Source organism: Capsicum annuum, chromosome 1 (genome assembly GCF_002878395.1).
Source record: "Capsicum annuum cultivar UCD-10X-F1 chromosome 1, UCD10Xv1.1, whole genome shotgun sequence".
Taxonomy (NCBI): Eukaryota; Viridiplantae; Streptophyta; class Magnoliopsida; order Solanales; family Solanaceae; genus Capsicum; species Capsicum annuum.
Window position 1 is genome coordinate 253,557,925 of NC_061111.1, and position 7,418 is coordinate 253,565,342.

At 35.9% G+C, this 7,418-nt stretch overlaps 1 long non-coding RNA gene across 1 annotated transcript; it reads left to right on the forward strand.

Moving 5' to 3' along the window:
* The first annotated feature begins 589 nt into the window (after positions 1 to 589).
* Positions 590 to 5,101, forward strand: LOC124890135. Its single transcript, XR_007048975.1, has 3 exons — positions 590 to 983; positions 1,340 to 4,122; positions 4,807 to 5,101. It is a non-coding gene; the product is annotated as an uncharacterized LOC124890135 (long non-coding RNA).
* Positions 5,102 to 7,418: the final 2,317 nt, after the last annotated feature.

Here is a 7,418-nt window from a genome sequence, read left to right on the forward strand (position 1 = left end):
GATTAATTAACATCTCCTGATTTGGTTCTAAAGAAATAAATCTCAATCGATGAAATTAGTGTAATGTGACAGCACATTGAAATCGTGTTAATTATGTGCAAAGTCAGGTTGACGTTAAATAGCATGAGTGAGGGCAAAAAGTTCAATTAAGCTTGAAGATGGAACTTCCTATAGTTCTCATTATATCAGGTACACATCCTTTTTGACAAATCTGTTGCACGAAACATCGTAAACAGTGAGGTCCAGCAAATAGTACTTCTTCATTCTGTGTTTAAGCAAAGTATAGTTGCGCAATCACCATTTCATGTTCTTATGAAACAGCAATGATAAAAAGGGCATAACAAGATAAAATTTGTGGGAAACTTAGCAAAAGTACATAATGCTTATTATATCACTGGCAATTTCACAAGAATTGCTGAACAAGTAGACGCACACGCCCTATGTGGCAATTTAAGAGGAATTGCTAGTGGCTTTCCTTTTCTTCTTTTTCTTCCTATATGTTTGTCTTTTTCAGTTAAGTAATATTTGTCTTTGTCTTCTCTTTTCCTTTTCTTTGCAAAATTAGGGAAATCCGTTGCTTCACTCATTTCTCAAGAATAATTGCAAAACTCTCTTGCTGGCAACATTCCTTTTGTTCCTTCTTATACTTTTGCTTTGTCAATTAAATAGTTGGCAAAAGAAAGGTTGTCCAAAGTACTTATATTAAAATAAAAGGAATCATTCTTCTCCTATCTGCACAAGAATAAAGAGGCTCCACAACAACTGTTTTAAAACTTAAGATTTTCCTGGAATTCGCTTTAACAAAGACAGAGCTTTAGCTCAGGGTTTGAGGATGGGCCTGACCACAAGGACCTATTATATGCAGCCTTGCCTCTTGTTTTCAAGGCTTGAACCTGTGACCTCCTGATCACATGGCAGCTACTTTACCTGTTGCACCAAGACAGAGTTACTGTGCTAATATTTATCTTGCAACTTCATCACAGGTTAAATTATTCTTCTTTTATTTAGCTTAACCATCTAATATGTGCAGTGTTTTCTACCTGGAGTTACTCCAATCAGCGACTCGAGTCAGAGATCTCTAGTTGAAAGTGGATGGATCAACAAATATTTTTAACTTTATATTGGAAAAGAACGGTTTTCTAAAAAGCAATATTCTTCTCCTATCTGCACAAGAATGAACAGGCTCCACAACAATAATATAAAACTGATTAATGATTTTGCTTAAGTAGTCAGTTAGCTTCACTTGATAATCTTTGAGAGTTTAGCAGTCTGATCATAAACTCATTTTTCTTTCTTTGCCTCAAGAGTTTGTCAATGGATATACTTTCTAATTCCGTAGGTGGCATTCTTGTTGAGTTGGGAAAGTTCGTATCCAAATGCATCTATCCTAAGATTGAAAATATCATCTGTTTCTCATCAAAAATTGAAAATCTGGGGAAGGGAATGGAGTAGCTAACAAAGTTTAGAGACGATATCAAAGAGAAGGTGGAAGGAGCCGAGGGAGAAGGCTATAAGCCAAAACCAGATGTTACCAAGTGGATAGAAGATGTTCAGAAGCTCGAGAATGAATGGGAAGTTATGCAAGAAAGCATTGCAGCGGCTAAGATGCTTGCGTATAAATGTTGTCCAAAATGCAGCCTTCGCTCGGAAGTCTCCACTCAAGCAAAGTAAATCCGAGATCAACAATGCAGGCTTATAAAGGTCGGAGAAAACTTTGGATCCAATTTGGTGGTAGAAAATTACCGGGTGAAAAAAGTTGACCACATCCTGGTACCATCAATAGAAGGCCAGTCAACAGCAACAAGGAATCTCAGCGAACTCCTCCATCTATTGGAAGATGATAAGGTATTAATTGTTGAAATTAAATTTTAGAGAATTTGGTAATTGTTAAATTTGTTAAGTGGATATTACTAGACATAATGTTTGAGTTAACAAAAAAATGAATGTTAATCCTATAGCAAAATGCCGACTTCTATTTTCTCATCTGTCGTAGTGATAATCGATCTGTCCATATATAGGTCGGATCAATAATCGATCTGTTGGATTGATATTTGATCTGTCTATATCTATCTCAAAAATTGGTCATTTCCCTTAAAAAAAAAAAATTATAGTATATTTAGTTGAAAAGAAGACTTACCATTTAACAAAAGATCCCCTCATTCATACAATTTCGTATTATTATATAAGAAAAAAATCATAACTAGTTCAACTATTTTATCAACAACAAACCCTAATTTTTTATTTTGTCTTGTATTTTTAATTTGTGGAGGCAAATGCCTTCCAATAGAAACGATGTGTCTTAAAATCTCTTGTAAAAATCCTTTAGAAAATTTGAAAAGCCCTGATTGAAATTTAGGGTGAGGTGAAAATTTTGTAGAATTCTAAGAAGCTAATATAACCATTGAATACATTTGTCACGGGTTGCTGCCATATGACTAGGAGGTTACGGGTTCATAAATGCAAGGTAAGTCTCTACAATACATCCTTGTGGTGGGGCCCTTCCCCGGACACCACGCATAGCGGTAGTTTTAGTGTACCGGGCTGCCCTTTACACTTAATTATCTAAACGTTAATCGATTCAATTTTAAGACAGTCGTTATTCATTTTTTTTTATAATAGAACACAATGCATATGCAAAGAAATTAACAAACTTGAGATCAAGAGATTATTGTGATCAAAGTCTCCAATGTTTTTATTTCACTAATTTCACTGATCAGCTTCTGTCAAGAGAATATCTTTCGTAAGCAACAAAATTGAATGTCTACCTGATTGCTTCACGAAATGTCCAAAGACTACATCTTTACTTTTGCAAGACAATCAACCCCTTAAGAAATACCCCACGAATTCTTTTGGCATTTCCAGCTCTAAGAGTTCTGAATCTGAGTCAAACTGGCATTACAGAACTGCCTTCTTCCATCAATAGTTTATGTCAACTACGTGCTCTAATAGTACAGCGTTGCTTTGAGTTGAAAGAATTAGCACCTGTTGCTAATCTTCACAATTTGCAAGTGCTCGATTGTGAAAATACAGAGTTACGTTGTCTGCCGCAAAGAATGGACAATTTGACAAATCTGAGGCTATTAAATATGTGTGTTGCTGATTTGAGCATCAGCGAAGGATTTTTTCTCAATTTGCCTAGCATTGAAATGTTAAATATGTCGTGTAGCTGTCTTGGAGCGACCTCTTTTAATGAGATATCATCTCTACACAATCTGACTTATCTTTCTATCGGAGTGGATAGCTCATCATTTTTCAATAGAGATTACACCTGGATGACTAGATTGAAAGGATTTCTCGTTGAAGTTGGAGAAACTTCAATTTATGTACCATACAACAAGTCAAAAAGGGTGATAAATGTCAACAAGTGTGAAATTTTCAGTAACGGAGAGCTCTCAGGCATGTTGCAGTTTGCTTCAGATTTGTACTAGAACGAATGCATGGGTCTCAGGAAGTTGATTTCATACAACACTTTTAATGGATTAAAATTACTAAATATAGTGCGTTGTTCTTGTTCTTTCGGACAAGTGGAAGGTGAAAGTGGACAATTTGACCCTTTGCCCAATCTGGAATATCTCGACCTCTATTTGGTAAAAAATTTAAAGAGTGTTTCTGATTTCGGTCAATATTTGAGTGTAAGATTTTCCAAATTAAGCCAACTGAATATCTCTCGATGTGCAAGTTTAACATGTCTTTTCAACGATGGTGAAGTTTGTTCTGTACCCAAGCACTTAGAAGAGATTATGATTAACCATTGCTATCAGCTGGTAGAGTTGTATGTGCAATGCAGCTCAAGTGATCAGGCAAGACTTGTCAACTCAGAAATTCCAAGAGTCCAGAAGTTAAAGTTGCACGACTTACCAGAACTTGCAACGTTGGGGGAGCCACAGAGTATGTGGGAACACTTGGAGGAACTCACAGTGAGCTATTGTGACGGATTAAGGAAGTTGTCTTTCTCTATTCAAACCTCCAAAAACATCAAAATAATAGAAGGAGGATCAGAATGGTGGAGCCAACTGGAATGGGATGATGAAAACTTCAAGTCAAATTTAGAGCGTTGTTACAAAAAATGGTAAAACTGATGGCAGAAGGATCAAAGTTGATGTTGCTTCCGCTGCATCTCAGGTAATGTGCCAATTAACTTTCATATTTTCAATCATCGATGGTATTATATTTGATTATTTGACCTCTAACATCCTCTTTTTGCAGAGCTAATTTGGGCCTTCATGGTTATTTCACCTGTTGCTTTAATGTTTTGGATTAAAAGTAAAATAAATTCTATTAAAAGTAAAATAAATTATATGGTAAAGGTTCAAATATGCACTTTAAGTATTCAAAATTAAGTAGATATGTCATTAATAATTACCTCACTATGCCCTCACCATTCAATAGTTTAGCTTGCATATGCCCTTAATTTATTCCTAGTTTGCTCACTCAAACATCATGGCACACTGATAAACTTCTTAATAATTTCAATTAGTTTCCCATGCCATGTATTCTCCTTGTTGCAACTTTAACATAGTTTTGTTAATACATATTACAAACATTCTACTTAATTATAGTGTTGCAACTTTAACATAGTTTTGTTAATACATATTACAAACATTCTACTTAATTACATTACTATAATTAAGTCATTTTCGTCCCTGGAAAAATTTATGCTTTTACAAAAAGGAAATCAAGGGTTTTCTTTTCGTTGTTTTCTTAGATAGTGAAAAATATTCTTAAACACTGTTAATAATACTAGAATAATTGGGTTATCATTCAAATGTTAGCAAGCGTATTTAGCTTCACTTTTTGTTGCTTCAGTCAGATGAAGGAGCTTCCTACACCAGAACATAATGTTTCGCGCTAAAGTTAATCGGTGCAGTTCGCGGTGATGTATTTTCCTGTCAGATCTCTTTTAAGTTTTTTCTGCCGACAACTACTCCTTGTTTGTACTATCCTTGCTTCCTTGTTCCGATATTTGGATGGCTTGGTTGTACACCGAGTAATTTCTTGTTTCATTTGTGTTGTGTTATCATCTTGTTTATTTGTAATAAACTGGTATTGCTTCGGTGTTTAAACATTTTAAAGCATTCTTAAGTTGTGCATTCAAAATGTAGCACATGCACTTGATTTTCTCTGTCGTTGTTCTCAAGATAACATAGACAAACCAGCTATAAGCTTTCCGCAATCAAAACATAAGAAAGTTTTCAAAATCAGCTATAACCTCTGTATGACAAGTTGATATTAATAAGTATAACACAGTTGTAATCTAAAGGCATTACGGGAATAAAAAAGAAAAAATTATTGGAAGCGGCATTGAAGGATGTTCGTCTGAAAACATTTGGCAAAATCAAGCCAATTGATTGTACTCCGGAGATGTTAGATATTGTAACTCTAGAGGGCTAGCATGGTGTGGAAGTAGTTCTTCAAGAAAGTTCTATAGATCACCTTGTTAGTGCCTGCAAGTTTATCTACCAGTCCGATTTTGTTTGTCAATTCTAACCCCTTTCCTATGTGTAACTAATACATTGCGACAAGAAAATCTCCATTAGTCCCTCATATGAAGAATTTTAGTATTCGGATCCATAGGTGTGTTAATAGGTTTACATCACCTTATCCCATCATTCCTGTCTACTTGAGAATGTCTAAGGCATACTTGCGTTGCAAATAACAATACCTAAAAAATATTTCAGCTTACTGAGGTCTTTAGTCTGGAAATGCTGAAAGAGGCGTTGCTAAAAACTAATAATACCTTTGACAGTGAATAGTTGGTTTGGTTTCTTTGTGGGGTCAAACCCATGTGAAGAAATCTCATATGTCAAATTACTTGGTTAGGAAGTAAATTTGGAGAACAAACAAAAATTTGCAGAGGACAAACTTTGTATTTATTTCCCCTTTATTAATTTTGTGCTTAGAGGTCATGTTTTGTTACTCCGTGCCTAAGTTTTTACAGAGGACATTCTTTATTGTAAAACCATCCCAAAAATTTATAGTTAAATATATTGTAAGAGTAGAGAGTTGAGAGGGCAATTCACTTAGGTGTACTTGGGATCTCTCTCCCTTATTTGTTAATAATATAAAGACAGTTGTTCTAATGTGGATGTAGGATCATTTGGATCTGAACCACATTAAATCTTGTGTATTTTCTCTTGTTCTTTATTTCACGTTTCCGCTAACAGTAAGTCCAACCAACTTCCTGCAAATATACCCTGATGTATAGAACCAAATATGATGCAAGAGTTGACATTTTGTAATGGCAAAATTCAGTATGCTTACCTTGGAAGTCTTAATTTCTACATCGTCAATGATGATCTGTTTTGACAGTGGTCTTAATAGGCAGAGGAAAGGGCAAATCCACCTTCACAAAGACCACGTTACGAGCATGCCTGAAGACAGGCACACATAAATAATGTTAATTTAACCGATTGTCTCTTATTTTGTTAAATAGCATGAGTGAGGGCAAAGAAGCTCAACTAAGCTTGAAGATGGAACTTCCTACAGTTCTCATTATATCAGGTTGTCATGACCCAAACTAGGGCCTGGCCGTGATGAGCATTTTGAACCATGGAGACCCAAAACACCCCTATCTCTCTGATAATCATGCATCTAATTTATATGATCAAAGTAATGAGGAAGAAACACAATATAACGGAAACATGGTCAAGAATCATATGAAAGTGAAAATGGGGAATAGTGTCCCACAATCTAAATCAACATCTCTAAAACCGTCTGCGAAATCTATACTACATGACTAAAACAATGTCTATCTGAAAATTGGGACAAGGCCACCAACAGACCCCCAAAACTAAATATAAGATAAAAGGACTGCAGGACATAAGACCTTACGAAACATAGAAGGCTCACCACTTGTCTCTGCAACTCTGTCTGAATGATCTACTGATTCTCTTAACCCCTAGACTGGGCCTCTGAACCTAGGAGGTTGGAGAGGGGAGGGGGTCAGCACAAAAGTACTGGCACGCAGAGATATCAAAATAAAACATAATATTTTTACAAAGTATAGTTGAGAGCCATTATAAAGCAATTTCGTATCAAATCATTTGAAAGCACATGGGTGTAATGCAATAGTTTTTCTCATCAGTAATGAAATGCAACTGAGCTAGGTGGAATACCCTACATATTTACACCAACTGTCAAACCTCGGTTGCCGCCGAGATTAGAGTATAAGTGAGGGAGAGACACTCAAGACCACACAGCATGGTGTCTCAACCCAATGGTAGTGCCCAAGATCACTTGGATTAGGCTCCTACCTATAGTCCCAATTTGGGAATGACATGAAGTCAAGTACATAGATCGCTTAGCCTGGTACCAATATACTGTGTCAGCAAACAAGTTATTCCAGCGATGAGCCCTTGTGTCTCAAACGCCTTCTTCGGGCATCCACCTTTCTCATGTAAAATCAATGCATTCAAATT